At 37.0% G+C, this 16,975-nt stretch overlaps 1 pseudogene; it reads right to left on the reverse strand.

Moving 5' to 3' along the window:
* Positions 1 to 14,094: 14,094 nt before the first annotated feature.
* LOC124979815 (olfactory receptor 1P1-like) lies at positions 14,095 to 15,049 on the reverse strand (annotated as a pseudogene).
* Positions 15,050 to 16,975: the final 1,926 nt, after the last annotated feature.

Raw genomic sequence — 16,975 nt, forward strand, 5'->3', positions numbered from 1 at the left:
TATACTTTATGGGTGGGTTTGAGAATCACAAGCAACAGGGTACATGACTGCACTATGGAAACTGTACATTGTTAAAATGATCATAGATCATTTTTTTACCTTTGAACACCAAGGTATTAGATTATAAGGAGATGTTTTAAAATATGTGAATAGCTTGTGGAAGAACAGAGACAGGAGAAGATAAAAAGGGGAAGAGAGAGAGGACACCTGAGACCTCCAGGCCTTCCCTGTGTCACTGTGCTACCCTCAGATCCCCCTGGCTCTACTGCCTCCACCTTGCTCCTCCATCAAGTAAAGGTAACAGTCAGGACATAGGAAACCTGAAGCAGTGTTGGGGGACTCAGGGCTTCCTAGGGTAAATGTCTCTGAGAAAGAGACATTTAATCTAGGTGAAGATCCATCTAGTGAGGGGGAATAACATTTGTAAAGTCACTAAAGTGGGAAATGAACTTAGTGTGCGGATGGCTGGTGGGAAGGCAGCCTGGTTTTTGTAGGCAAAGCTGTGAGTGATGCAAAGCAGAGACAGATGAAGCCAGGGGAGTGGCTCAGTTTTTAAACTGATTACAATGTGAAGTCACTGAAGTACTTTAAGTTGAGAAGTGGACTGTGTACTCAGAGATCAAGCAGTCTAAAAATTTTGGCAGGAAATTCCATCAGGAGCAGTGGATGTGGATTTTCATCTGCTCTGTAGTGAAACTTTTATGGTGGGATTCAATTATTCTTTGCATTTTGTGTTCTTTGCCTTCTTTTACCTTTGTTACTAATCATTATTTTTATTTTTATTTTTCCTTCAATAAAAAAAATGAATGATAGAATATCACCATTAAGCTATCTCCAGTGAATAAATGAACCCAGACAGTGGGCAACGGTACTGCAAACATCACAAAAAGAGAGTTGATCAGATATCATTTTCCTCATGATAGAAGAAAACACACCCTCCCACAGTCTCGCAGATGGGTTGGAACTGGAGGTTGAGCAAACCTCTTGCCAGGAGGTCTGAAGCAGCCATCATCTGGGAACCCTTAAATCTAGCCATTGTCCTCCAGGACAAATAACCCCCACAGTGAAGAGGAAGTACTGAGAATAGACCCTGAATAGAGTAAACAGGAGTAAAAAGACAAGCAAAGACACTGTCCAGGTGAAACTGTGAGAGAGAAAACACCAGGAGAGATCAGAAAATGTGTCCGCATATTTGAACACTCCACCAAAATAACAGGGAACTCTTAGGTGGCAAAGTTAGGGGAACTAGCACTGATATCTGCCTTCTGCGAAGTCAGGAAAAATAGCTGCTCTTGAAGCTGAATTACACAAGAGATTGAATTCTCAAAAGGTAAAAAAATGGGCACTCATCAATTTTAGAGAAAATTACTATTGGTATAAGCTTATTAGCAATTTAACACATCTATAAAAATTTAAAGTTTCATTCTGTTAAGGAGAAATACACTACCAGACATACTCTATCACAAGTGTAAAGAGTAAAAGGATGTATTAATAAAAGTATGACAACATTGCTTATAACTATAAAAACTTGCCATTAATCAAATATTCATCAATAGATGATTGAATAAAATGAATTATTGTACATGCATACAACAAATTCTATGTCATTGTAAAAACATGGAATGAGGTGTATTGTAAGACAGTGATGTGAAAATTTTTTCCATGATGAAGTTCCAAATAAAAATATACAAAATTGTGTGAAATTATTCATAAAATTAATACATGTGCATTTATATATTATTAGAAAAATCTGCAATTGTATCTATCAAACCAACAAGATTGTATACTAATTTTTTATTTAAAAACTTAAGATATTAAGGATCATGCTAAGTTTATAATTTCACTCTATTATTTATAATTCTAGGGGTAGATAATGTAATAAATGATCCAAAATTGAATTAGGTTTATAAATGAAATTTTCCATCACAAAATTATTTGCATTTTTTTTTACATGAAAGAAACCTTTATTAGAAAGATGGTAATCTCAAAATTTCTAATCCAAGCTTTTAGATTTTTTTCAGAGTGATGCCAGCACCTAATTTCATAGAAGAAATCAAAGGCCAAATGAATGTATTTTTGCTTACATATAATACGTTACCTTTGTATACTTTCTCTTGAATACTTACGTTATGCCTCAATTTCTTTGTATTTACTTTGCTCATATGTGTTAGATACTTATATTTAATTATCATTTCCAAGGTGATACATTTTTCTCAGGATATGTTTTCATTCTACTCATCAATTTGATTTGATATAAATTGGTTGTTGTTTGTGCCTTCCCCGCTGTTTTATTTTTTTTTTTTTATTGTAAACAAATGGGATACATGCTGTTTCTCTGGTTGTACATGAAGTAAAAGTGTACCACTTGTGTAATCATACATTTACATAGGGCAATGGTGTTTAATTCATTCTATTATGTTTCCCTTCCCACAACCCATCCCACTCCTCTTTTCCCTCTATACATTCCCTCCTTCCTCCATTCTTGCCCCCTCCCACCCCCATTATGTGTCATCATCTGCTTATCAGTGAGATCATTCGTCCTTTGGTTTTTGAAGATTGGTTTATCTCACTTAGCATGATATTCTCCAATTTCATCCATTTGCTGTCAAATGCCATAATTTTACTATTCTTTGTGGTTGAGTAATATTCCATTGAATATATATACCACAGTTTATTCATTCAATTCAAGGACATCTAAGTTGATTCCACAATCTAACTACTCTGAATTCAGCAGCTATGAACACTGATGTGGCTGTATCTCTGTAGTATGCTGATGTTAAGTCCTTTGGGTATAGGCCAAGGAGTGGAATAGTTGGGTCAAATGGTGATTCCATTTCAAGCTTTCTGAGGACTCTCCATACTGCTTTCCAGAGTGGCTGCACTAATTTGCAATTCCACCAGCAATATATGAGTGTACCTATTTCCCCACATCCTCGCCTATTGTTGCTTGTATTCTTGATAATCGCCATTCTAATTGGGGTGAGATGGAATCTTAGGGGAGTTTTGATTTGCAATTCTTTATTACTAGAGATGTTGAACATTTTTTCATATATCTGTTGATTGCTTGAAGATCTTCTTCTGTGAAGTGTCTGTTCATTTCCTTAGCCCATTTGTTGATTGGGTTACTTGTATTCTTGGTGTAGAGTTTTTTGAGTTCTTTATAGATTCTGGAAATCAGTGTTCTACATGAAGTATGAGTGGCAAAGATTTTCTCCCACTCTGTAGGCTCTCTCTTCACATTGCTGATAGTTTCCTTTGCAGAGAGAAAGTTTTTTAGTTTGAATCTGTCCCAGTTATTGATTCTTGCTTTTATTTCTTGTGCTATGGGAATCTGGTTAAGGAAGTCTGATCCTAGGCCACCATGTTGAAGTTTGGACCTACTTTTTCTTCTATAAGATGAAGGGTCTCTGGTCTGATTCCAAGATCCTTGATCCATTTTGAGTTGAGTTTTGTGCAGGGTGACAGATAGGGGTTTAGTTTCATTCTGCTGCTTATGGATTTCCAGTTTTCCCAGCACCATTTGTTGAAGAGGCTATCTTTTCTCCATTGAATATTTTTGGCACCTTTATCTAGTATGAGAAAATTGTATTTATTTGGGTTTGTGTCCATGTCCTCTATTCTGTACCATTGATCTACCTATTTTGATACCAATACCATGCCGTTTTTGTTATTATTGCTTTGTATTATAGTTGAAGTTCTGGTATTGTGATACCCCCTGGTTCACTCTTCCTGCTAAGGATTTCCTTAGCTTCTGGGTTTTTTAATCTTCCAGATGAATTTCATGATTGCTTGCTCTATTTCAGTGAGGTACATCATTGGGATTTTAATTGGAATTGCATTGAATCTGTATAGCACTTTTGGTAGTATGGCCATTTTGACAATATTAATTCTTCCTATCCAAGAACACAGGAGATCTTTCCACCTTCTAAGGTTTTTCTTTAATCTCTTTCTTTAGTGTTCTGTAGTTCTCATTGTAGAGGTCTTTCACTTCTTTTGTTAGATTGATTCCCAAGAATTTTATTTTTTTAAGGCTATTGTGAATGGGGTAGTTTTCCTAATTTCTCTTTCTGAAGATTCATCACTTATCAATAAAAATGCATTAGATTTATAAGCATTGATCTTATGTCCTGCTATTTTACTGAATTCACTTATGATTTTTAAAAATTTTCTGATGAAATTTTTTGGTTCCTCTAAATATATACTCATGACGTCAGCAAATAGGGATAGTTTGAGTTCTTCTTTTCCTATTCATATCTCTTTAATATCCTTGGTCTGTCTAATTGCTCTGGCTAGAGTTTCGAGAACAATGTTGAATAGAAGTGGTGAAAAAGAGCTTCCCTGACTTGTTCCAGTTTTTAGGGGGAATGCTTTCAGTTTTTCACCATTTAGAATGATATTAGCCATGGACTTAACATAGATGACCTTTACAATGTTAAGGAATGTTCCCACTATCCCTATTTTGTCTGGTGTTTTGAGCATGAAGGGATGCTGTATTTTATCAAATGCTTTTTCTGCATCTATTGAAATAATCATGTGATTCTTGACTTTAAGTCTATTGATATGGTGAATGATATTTATTGATTTCCGGATGTTGAACCAACCTTGCATCCCTGGGATAAAACCCACTTGATCGTGGTGCATGACCTTTTTAATATATTTTTGTATGTGTTTGCTAAAATTTTGTTGAGAATTTTTGTGTCAATGTTCATTAAGGATATTGGTCTAAAATTTTCTTTCCTCGATGTGTCTCTGTCTGGTTTAGGTTTCAGGGTGATATTGGCTTCATAGAATGAGTTTGGGAGTGTTCCTTCCTCTTCTATTTCATGGAATACTTTGAGAAGTAGTGCAATGAGCTCATCTTTAAAGGTTTTGTAGAACTCAGCTGAGAACCCATCTGGTCCCATAGTTTCTTTGTTGGTAGGCTTTTGATGACTTCTGTTTCATTACTTTTGAAATTGATCTATTTAAATTGTGTATGTCCTCCTGGTTCAGTTTAAATAAAATAGCTTCTAATTATGTTTTGTATTTCATTCATGTCTGTAGCTATATTTCCTTGTTCATTCCAAATTTTACTAATTTGAGTTTTCTCTATCCTTCTCTTTCTTATTATGGCTAAGGGTTTATCAATTTTTTTTATTTTTTCAAAGAACTAACTATTTATTTTGTCAACTTTTTTGATTGTTTCTTTTGTTTCAATTTTGTTGATTTTAGCTCTGATTTTAACTATTTCTGGACTTCTACTACTTTTGGTTTTGCTCTGTTCTTCTTTTTCTAGGGTTTTGAGCTATAGTGTTAAGTTATTTATTTGTTGATTTTTTCTTCTTTTATTGAATGCACTCCATCAAATAAAATTTCCTCTAAGTACTGCTTTCATAGTATCCCAGATATTTTGATATGATGTGTCTTTGTTCTCATTTACTTCTATGAATTTTTTTATTTCCCTCCTGATGTCTTCTGTTATCCACTCATCACCCAATAGCATAGTATTTAATCGCCAGGTGTTGGAGTAGTTTCTGTTTTTTATTCTGTCATTTATTTCTAATTTCAATCCATAATGATCTGATAGAATACAAGGTAGTATCTCTATCTTCTTGTATTTGCTAACATTAGCTTTATGGCATGAAATATGGTCTATTTTAGAGAAGGAGCTATGTGCTGCTGGGAAGAAAGTATATTCGCTCTTTGTTGGATGGTATATTCTATATATATCCATTAAGTCTAAAGTATTGATTGTGTTATTGAGATCTATGGTTTCTTTGTTCAATTTTTTTTTGGAAGATCTCTACAGTAGTGAGAGAGGTGTGTTAAAATCACCTAGTATTAATGTGTTGTGCTCTATTTGATTTCTGGAATTGATCAGGATTTGCTGAATGTACATGGATGAGCCAATGCTGGGGCATAGATATTTATGATTGTTATGTCTTGCTGATTTATTCTTCCCTTAAGCAGTATGAAATGTCCTTCTTTATCCCTTCTGACTAACTTTGACTTGAGGTCTGCATTATCTGATATGAGGATGGATACTCCGACTTTTTTTTCTTTCTTTTTGTTGTTATTTTTCCCCTTCCCCCACCTCCCCCACTCTTCTTTTCCCTCTGTAAAGTCCTTCCTTCCTCCATTCTTGCCCCCCTCCCTAACCCTACATCTAACCCTAACACTAACCCCTCCCACTCCCCATTATTTGTCATCATCCACTTATTAGCGATATCATCCATCCTTTGGTTTTTTGATATTGGCTTATCTCACTTAGCACGATATTCTCCAATTTCATCCATTTGCCTGCAAATGCCATAATTTTATCATTCTTTATGGCTGGGATGCTCCGACTTTTTTGCTGAGTCTGTGTGAATGGTATTTTTTTCCCATACTTTCACCTTTAGTCTGTGGACATCTTTTTCTATGAGATGAGTCTCTTGCAGGCAGAATATTGTTGGATCTTACTTTTTAATCTGATCTGGAAGTCTATGTCTTTAGATTGATGAGTTCAGGCCATTAACATTCAGGGTTATTACTGAGATATGATTTGTATTCCCAGACATTTGGCTCATTTGTGGTTTTTGGCACAACTTGGTTTCTGCCTTATTTGGCTATTCCTTTAGGATAGTTCCTCACTTTGCTGATTTACATCATTGGTTTTCATCTCTTCCATGTGGAATATTTTGCTGAAAATGTTCTGTAATACTGACTTTTGTTTTGTAAATTTTTTTTAGTTTTTGTTTATCATGGAATGATTTTGTTTTGTTGTCAAATCTGAAGGTAAGTTTTGCTGGGTATAAGATTCTTGGTTGGCATTCATTTTTTTTCAGGGCTTGAAAAATGTTGTTCCAGGCCCTTCTACCTTTTAGGGTCTGGATTGAAAAATCTGCTGATATCCGTATTGGTTTCCACCTGAATGTAATTTGATTCTTTTCTCTCTCAGTCTTTAAAATTCTGTCTTTATTTTGTTTGTTAGGTATTTTCATTATAATGTGCCTTGGTGTGGGTCTGTTGTAATTTTGTATTTTTGAAGTCCTATAAGCCTCTTGTACTTGATTTTCCATTTCATTCTTCAGATTTGGGAAATTTTCTGATATTATTTCATTGAATAGATTGTTTATTCCTTTGGTTTATTTCTCTGTGCCTTCCTCAATCCCAGTAATACTTAAATTTGGCCTTTTCATGATATCTCATAATTCTTGTAGATTCTGTTCATGATTTCTTACCATGTTCTCTGTTTGGTCAACTTTGTTTTCAAGATTAAATATTTTGTCTTCAGTGTCTGAGATTCTGTCTTCCAGGTGTTCTATCCTATTGGTTATGCTTTCTATGGAGTTTTTAATTTGGTTTATTGTTGTCTTTATTTCAAGGATTTCTGTTTGGGTTTTTTCAGTATCTCTAATTCTTTATTGAAATGACCTTTTGCTTCCCATATTTGCTCTTTTAACTGTTGATTGGTGTGATCATTCAATGCCTGCATTTTCTCTTTCATCTCATCCTTCAGTGCCTGCATTTGCTCTTTCAGGTCCTTGTGTGCTTCCCTGATTGTTTTAATTATGTGCATTCTGAACTCCCTTTCTGACATTTCTTCTGCCATGCTGTCATTGGGTTTTTTTGATATAGTATCCAGGTTTGTTTGGGACATTTTCTTCCCTTGTGTTCTCAAATTTTTCAGGTATCAGTGGAACTCTGAGATATTGCAGATTTCCTCTATTGTCTTATAGTGTCCCTGTATATTTACAGTGTATCACCTCCTATCCTTCAGTAGCCTGAAGTCTTGTAGGAACTTGATAATGCAGTTCTCCACAAGAAAGCTCCCCCTCTAGGGGTGGTGGCCTTCTGATGGGGTATATTCCCTGCTAGCGGGCAGAGGCACCTCCACTTTTTGACCAATGGTCTGCTAAGGGGAACTAGACTGCGGGCTGTGGCATGGCTGGTCTGGGCCTGTGCCAGGCCTGCTTCCCAGGCCATGGGAGCCTAGTTGTGTGTGGAAGCCTCTCACTGCCTGGCCCTGCTCCAAGAAGCTGCCTGCAGACCTGGTCTGCTGCCGGAGGAACTCTGACTGTGCGTGGAAGCCTCTTGCTACCCAACCCTGCTCCAAGAAACTCCCTGCTTTCCGGGCCTGCTGATTGAACCAAGCCTCGCCCAGTGGGACAGACTCACCTGGCGGCTCTGAGATGGTCCCGAGTCTCTCAGTACCTCTTCTTCTTGAATCCTGAGGTCTGGAGCCACATGAGATGCAGTCACCCTCTAGTCCACCATCTTGGACCTCTGCAATTTTTTTCTTAATGAAGTGACCAAATGCTCACCAATGGGGAAATGCTTGAGCCTCCAGGTGGTACCTACAACAGGTGAGATGCATGTTTGGCATAGGAAATTTCTCATGAGATCTTGACAAGAAGCAAAACTGTCTTCAGGGATAGGAAAACATTGAAAGTAAATATACAAATATATTGCATGGAAAGATCTCTGTTGTTGGGATTAGACATTATTTTTATTTATGTCTGTTTCCCACTGAACCAAGATCTGGGATTTCTCTTGGACAAGACCCTTTCTTTACTTCCAATGTCCCCAGGGCTCAGCACAGGACTTTGGACCCTGCAGATATTAGTCTATCTATTGAGAGATATATTGGCTAAGATTCCAACAAGGGTTTCCTTCTCTATGCTGCTCAGCTCCAAAGTTAATCACAAAGAAACTACATACAGTCCAAGGAATTTTGCTCAGTAAGTATATTTGGGTTCCGGAGATTCTTGAAGAGTGTCTGAGAAGAGACCCTAAAGCCCCTCAGAGCTGCATGTTGTTGATTAAAGCTGACATACTCTCCTCCCCAAACATGCATCCCAGTCACCAGGACTCTCTAATAGCTAGACAGAGAAACAAAAGAACCAACATAAATTACAAAATAACAAATACATTTGACAAATACATTTGAGGAATATGCCATATGCTTCTGTGGACACTTAAAAGAGAAAGTCAGGTATTTCTCATAGTCCTTGTACTCAATAAGCATTAAAGCAATTGCTTTTAATCACAGACTTTTACTGACACCTCTCAGAGGTTTATCCTTGCCTTGTGGACTGGAAGCACAGAACTTTAATCAGACATGGTAGAAACTTGGTTTCCAGGTCTAATGGGATTGAGACATAAACTTGAGCAAAGGGGACATAAAATGTCTCAGGACTGGATTCCATGGAATCAACCAGGGAAAGAAGAAATTAGGCTGAGATATTGCATTGGGAATATCCAGCACCACCAGTCATTGGCCTGCCTTGGTGCTCCTGTGTGTTTCTTCCATAATAAGGCTCCAGGGAGGTTCTGCTTCCTTCAGGTTCCTAGGGAAAGTCTCTTCAATCCTGTAAATCCCACTTAGTGAGTAAAAGTTTGGATTATTTTAAATGTGTCTTGGAGAATCTGGTCCTGGAGTCCCTCAACAGCAAGGTGATATTACTCTCTGCTCTTCCTCCATGACAGACATGGGCCTCCATGAGGAAAGTGAATATGTGGGTACAGAGATGGATGGTTGCTGCTGGTTTGCTTTTTTGCTTTCTTAGGTGCAGAGTAGAATAAATCCTATATCTCAGCTCATGACACATCACCCATTCTTACAAGACACTACTGGTTTCAGTGCCTTCAATTTGCTCAAACTCCATCCCCTCCCTCTCTATCCACGTATAGTGGCCACTTCAATATATGCATGAATCCTTGAAGAAAATGTATCATTTCGCATGCATTTTTGTGTTTTATGTACATAAATAGTATTGTGCTACAGATCTAATTAAGTTCCTTACTTTTTGCATGAATGCTAATTTTTATTATTCATTTTCCTTGCTGTGTGATCCTTCTTCTTGCTTCTCTTATATCTTTCCAATCCATTCTTACACCGAGAGCATCTCTTTTAAAGTTTAAATTGAACTTATCCCTTCACTGCTTAAACCATGACATCACAATTAACATCACACTTAGGCAAAAAATGAATCAGTCTATAAATCTTTACCTGCTTTTGCTCCTACACATATTTACAACCTCAACCAACAACATTCTCTTTTCTTTGTTCCCAATACTTAAGCCATATTGGCTTTATTTCAGTCCTCTGGATTCACAAAGTTCTTTATCTTCTTGGGGCTTTTGCTTTTGCTTATTCCCATGCCCAGAAGCTCCTCCCTCAACCCTAAATGTCTGTTTCTCAGAATTGGAACTTCAGCTCAAATATACATATATTGGTACAACTATTTTGAACAACTTCAGCAATACTAGTCATCTTGGGTCAGGTTCCCTAGAAGCAGAGCAGTCATGGGAATGGAGAGAGTGGGCATTTATGAGGACTTTCAGAAGAAGATGGAGATAAGCAAAATGATGGTTCAGTACATCAACTTCACCCTGGTCTTGAGTGGGCCTCTGTAACATCAATTGCTCCTATAAAGTCAGCCCCACCCAGAGTCAAGAAGCTAGCCTTGACACTGTCAGTACTTGGCCACTGGGAGCCTGCCTCCTACCTCCCAGAGTAGTGAGAGCCTGGAAGTCTGTATAACCTCTCTCATCAAAAATGGAAATTATGAGTCATTAACAGTCAACAATCACAGCAGCTGGGGGGATGGGCCATGGGATGAGTGAACTAGCCAGTGAAAGGCAACAACTAGTGAAAGCATCCTCTAGTAAGAGCTGAGGTGCCTATGGTATTCCTCCCAACAATCCGTTCTTAGCTATGCACCCTACAAAACCTTTATTCCTGTGCCTTAGGAAAAGCATATTAAGATGTCATTTCAGCTTTGTTGAAACTGGTGGAAAACTAGAAATTACTGATTAAGACTTTCTTCTTCTCTAAGGCATTTATTTATTGCCATGAAATTCCCTCTCATCACCATTTTGGTTATGTCTTACAAATTTTGGTATGATGTATTTTCCTTTTAATTCAGTTCAATACTGTTTTACTACACTTGTAACTTCTTTGTGGGTTATTTAGAAGTATGATATTTAGTTCCCAAGTGTCTGGAAATTTTTCTCTTATCCTTTTGTCATTGGTTTCTAGTTGGATTTCATTGTGTTCAGAGAACAACTTGTGTATGATTTTAATTATGTCAAATTTGTTGAGGCCTGTTTTATACCCAGGATATAGTCTATCTTGTATGTTCTATAAGCACATTAAACTAATGCTTGTTTGCTATTATCAAAGGAAGCGGGCTATAAATGTCAAACAGATCCTGTTCCTCACTGCTGTCATTGAGTTCTTCTATATCTTTACCGATTTACTGTCCAGTTGTTTAAACAACTGTTGAAAGAAGGATCTTGAATTCTCAAACTATAACTGTAAATTTGTCTATGTATCCCTTCAATTCTCTCAGTTCTTGTTCTCATATATTTTGCTTCTCAACTGAATGAGCACACATTTCAGATTGCTATGTCTTTGTAATAGATCGACCTTTTTATTATTATGAAATATCCCACTATGTCTCTGGTAATTTCCTTTGCTCTAAAAATCTACCTTATATGAAATTGATATATCCATTTCACTTTTTTTCATTAATATTTGCATGTCTTTTTCAATCCTATTCCTTTAAACCTGTCTAAGATATTACATTTTAATATTTGGAGAGAGATTCTTGTGAACAGCATACAGTTAGATCATCTCATTTCAAACCCACTCCACCAATCTTTGTCTCTTAAATTGTGTATTTAGATCATTTATACTTAATATAGTTGTTGGAATGCTCAGACTTAACATTGGTCCCTTTATTTTTTATTTATATTTGTCTTCTCTATTTTTCTTATTTCTTCTTCCTGTCTTCTTGTAAGTTACTCAAAAGTTTAATTTATCTATAGTGTTTTTGAGTGTACCCTTTTTTATACCTTGCTTAGTGGTTTCTCTGGGCATTTACATTATAGAAAAACATATACAATCTAATGTTTTATCATTTAAACAGTTCAAACAAAATATACACATATTTTTTCCCATTAAGGCATCCATTAAAATAGAATCTGTGATTACCCTCTGACCATTTTGTCCTCCTCATGAAGTAGAACTACAGGAAAAGATAGGTGCTAATTTTCAAATCAGAATAATTGATAATAATTTTCATGAGGATTTGTGGTTGCCTCTACCCAATTAGGAAAGGTAGTGGTATGTCTTAAACTTAAGGTTTTCACTTGGATATTTCTTAGTATTTCCATGAAGTGTAATAAATATTAAAGAGAAAGCTTTGTCATTATAACACAAAAAGATCAGTATAACTAACAACTCAGACCTATATGAATGAAGACCAAAGACATTATATCAGATCTGCCAAACTGAGAGCCTAAGTAAGGGAAATTTAGAATGGGCAGTGGGAGTGGATAAGATGACCTTCAATTATATCCATGGGACAATCTACACTATTGGAGGCTGTATCTTGTTTCACTACATTTCTACTCAAATATATTCAACTCATAACTGGTTACCACCTTGAGGGAATTCTTAATTATGGGATGTATGCACACCCTATATGGAAAGGACTGAGGCTGAATTCATTTTAACAACAATAAAAACAAATATAGGCCCCATATTATAGTAGGAAAGCTGGATAAAATTGGAAACTACAATCTGAATGACAGAATGCATGGATTGTATTGACAGAAGGCATTGGATTGCAACTTGCTGCACCTCCCCAGAGAGTCTCCTTCTTTCTGAAGGCATCACCTGACCTCTGAACCATGGCACTACCGCTGATTGCCTCACCCCTATTGGTGGTAGTAGGGGTTGCTACTTAGCATACAGAAGAACAAATGTGTGTGTGCTACTCGAACATCTGTGCCAAATTCCCTGAGATGGCTGGAATCCCAGTTGAAGCCTCAGACATACATGGACTATAATCAGACAAACTCATATAACATTCATAATCAGCCATGATGTAGTAGAGAATGACTACATGCCAATTCCCAAAATAGTGAAACTAATTTTATTGTATCTTCTCATAAATATTTTTACTAAAAAGTGCATAGATCACTTCTGTTATTGTTGCAAGCTTTGCTTTGATAGCTGTAATTTTTTGATGGTTCATAATCTTGAGGCAATAAGTATTTTTATAATTTCATATTTTGTAGGAAAAAATACACTCATTCACTTAAAGTTTAAACACTTTGCCATCTGCTATTGACCTCACTTGTTAATGGTTTTATCATTAACCTACTTTCTATCACCTTTATATGATAAAACTTTGATGAATTAGCATGAAAAGCTGCACAGACATTTAGAATTAAAAATTCATAATTTCATCCTCCTTCTGAAAAGTTACTAATAAGTACAGCCAATCATGTCTTAATGACAGGGACACATTCCAAGGAATATATAAGTAACTTCATAATTGTGTGAACAAATCTAGGTGGTGCAGCTCAATCAATCAACATGGCTTTTTTTGTTGTTGTACTAGGAATTTTTTTTTTTTTTTGGTGGTACCACTGAGCAACATCACAGTCCTTTTATACATTTAATTTGAGACAGGGTCATGCTAAATTGCAAAGGTTGGCCTAAATTTGGGATCCTCCTGCTTCAGTTCCTGATTACTGAGATTACAGGCATGTGCCACCATATTCAACTTCCACATGGCCCCTTAATAAGAAATTCAGTAAGCAAGACAAGCAAGGCTGCTGCCAGCACAACACTGCATATGGTTTTATGGTAAACTTTATTTTATAAGTAGAAAAAATTATAAAACTATAATAAATACTTTAACAGTGGCCTAGTCTTTCACTGTTACTACTAAGTTGCTACACTCTTGTATGTCTGCAGTGCACTAGGAATGCACTGTGTTCTGATGTTAGGACACAAGGACACTAGGCAAAGGGGATTTTTCAGCTCTATTGTAACCTTATGGGGACAATGTCATGCATGCAGCCTTATTGACTGACAAATCATTCTGTGGTGCATGACCATAAAATAAATGAGCAAATAAGCAAGTCATAAAGATTAACTTTAAAGTAAAAATCCAAATCTTGATTTTCCACAATACCAAACTCATAGTGGGTAATCAGGGAGGGGAACAGCAAGGTCCATGAGGAACTCAGTAATGAGACACCTGAGGTAGAAATTTCTGGAGGGCGCTCCATGGAGGGTGTAGAGGAACACCTTCAGTTTCCTTGCAGAATTCACTGGCCCCTCAAAAAGGAGACTTTGGTCCTGAGAAGTCTGACCAGTGCTGCCTTCATGTTCTTGTTCCTCAGGCTATAACTGAAGGGGTCAGCATGGAAGTCACTACTGTGTATGTGACTGCAGCTGCTGTGTCCTCCACCAGGGGGTTAGAGGAAGAGGATGAGGGGCACAGATAAGCCCTGATCACTGTCCCAAAGAGCAGGGCAACCACAGAGAGGTGTGAACCACAGGCAGAGAAAGCCTTGAGCCTTCCCTGGGCAGAGGGAAATCTAAGGATAGCTGACACAATCTGGATATAAGAGACCTGATTGAGCAAGAAAGGGATTAAAATAACTGTAACCCCCACAAGAAGAGAAGTACAAGTTTATTGACTTGAGTATCAGAGCAAGAGATCTTTATCAAGTGTCCTAGGTCATGGAGGAAATCAGGAATAGTCTTCTTAGAGCAGAAGGAAAGCCAGAATATGAGGAAGGTGTGGGTCATAGCCACATAACTAGTGAAGGTCCAGCAGGCAATCATGATGAACATGCAGTGCTGGAAGTTCATGATCACTGCATAGGGGAGAGGGTGGCAAATAACAATGAAGTGTCCGTAGGCCACTGTGGCCAGGAGAAAGATGTCCATGTCCCCCAAAGCTAAGAAGAAGTAGAGCTGGGCCAAGCATCCTGCATAGGAGATGGACTTCCTCTTGGTGTGGATGTTCAACAGGGCCTTGGGCACAGTGATGGAGATGAACAGGATGTCTGCACATGAGAGGCTGGTGAGGAAGAAGTACATAGGGGTGTGGATTTGTGTGTCAGCACCAATGGCCAAGACAACGAGCAGTTTCCCAGCCACAGTGATCACATACAGCCACAGGAAAAACAGGAAGAGGATGTGCTTCTGCTCTGGCCACTCTGAGAGTCCCCAGAGGAGGAACTCAGAGCTGTAGGTTTATTTCCCTCCTGCCATGATCCCATAGGTCAGAGAAAAAGATCTTCAATAAACTTTTAAAATTCTATAAAAATATTTCACTTTAGATAATTACGTAGCAAGCCATCCTCTGAACTCTAGAGAAGAAGGAAAAATAGCAATGTATTTGACAATGTATTGACAACCTACTATGCATGCAGTAACATTTTATTAAAGCCTACTAAATGCTCTATGCTAGAAAGTATGGGGAACACAATTTAAGATACTTAAAATATATTTCTTCTTTGATTTCTCTGCATTCTTTTCTGTTCCAATAATATTTGGGTGTACTTTCTCTTTAGTGGTACTCTCAGAAGGGTCAAAAAACTGTTCATGCATTCATTCATTCATTCTACAGATATAGAGTACCACCTATGAATCTGATATAGTGTCAGATAAATACCATAGTGACAATCCTTTACCTCAGAGGACTTTTTACACTAATGGGATGGACATAACTACCTATATTAATGTCTTATAAAATTTTGATTCAGAGTCCCCTAATCATTCAAACAGCTCTTGGACCCCAGATTGGACCTGTTCTGCTTCCAGCATGTCCAAAGTCAATATTCTGAAGACAAATTTCCTATTCTTTCAGAAAAAAATTCTATTCTTCCAGAAACCAGCATTCAACAATCAAACTGTTTAGTAAAGACCCATTAGATACTCCAAGGTGTCAGTGAAACAGTAAAGAAGAAATCAGAATCTCTATTCTCCAGAATCTTAAAACTGTTTGCATACACATGCATGCACACTCACACAATTCATGATACAAACAGTCCAAGGCAGAATCAGGAGACTTCTGGGACAAAATGTAGTTGAGAGTTTTATAAGAATGTTGTGGACAGCATAGTGAAACAAACCCTTGAACAAAGGCCAGGAGGAAGGAAGCACTGAACAGGCCCAGCCCAGGAAGCAGGTGCTTTGAGCATGAGGTGGAGAGATAACTGAATTAGGTAAAGTGGGAAGAGATCATCTTTGGAAAAGCTCTGAACTGAAAGCAAAGAATCTGGAATCTTAGAGGTTATAAAAAGACCCTAAAACTATTTGAGCAGATAAAGACATCAGGGTCAATGCAGAAAAATCCTGTTCCCCTCCCATGTATGGAACTGACAGAGATATGGAGTTGAACAATCAGACAGAGACAAAGAAAATTCCTTTGTTTCTAAAAAGAGTAGGTTGGGGAATGTGTCTTAGTTGTGAAAGTTTTAGTACTCCCTGAAAACAAATGTATTTTCTCTTTCATGAGATCAACAAGTCGCTAAAATAAAGTAGTTTTTAATAGCACAGGAGGCCAATATAAACTAAAGAGCATGATCCCTATATTTAGCATGTCAGAACTCAGGACAAAAAGGATTAAACAGTATGCAGGCTGCCTAGTAAAAGGAAATCTACATTCACAATTACGAAAAATACAATATCTAGAATATCTGAGCACCAAATAAAACAGCAAAATTTTCTTGAAATAGAAACTACAGAGATGCAGGAAAACATGTAAACATATCAATATAAAGAGACTTAAGCAAACATTTGTCATTTAAAGTCAGAACAATGATTAAAAAGTAAGGATAAAGAATACTAAGCAAAATAATAAAATATGTATATGAATGTGTGTGAGGGTATACATATCATTGCTCCAATCATAGTAGTGAACACACTTCACTTTCAAGTTCCTGTTGAACATGCAGAAAAAAGGACAGATATAAGGTCACAGAGAAAAACTCAAATAACTTCCAAAAAGTAGCAATAATTAAACTAATGCTCTCTGATGAAATTGCAATGAAAATTAGATATAGTAATTAATAACAGAATAAAATAATAAAAATGACCTTTCAACCTGAAAAAGTGTTTAAATACCTTTATTAAAAACTTGGAATGGAACCACCATTTGACCCAGCTATCCCACTCCTTGGCCTATACCCAAAG

This window comes from Sciurus carolinensis, chromosome 3 (genome assembly GCF_902686445.1).
Source record: "Sciurus carolinensis chromosome 3, mSciCar1.2, whole genome shotgun sequence".
NCBI classification, from domain to species: Eukaryota; Metazoa; Chordata; class Mammalia; order Rodentia; family Sciuridae; genus Sciurus; species Sciurus carolinensis.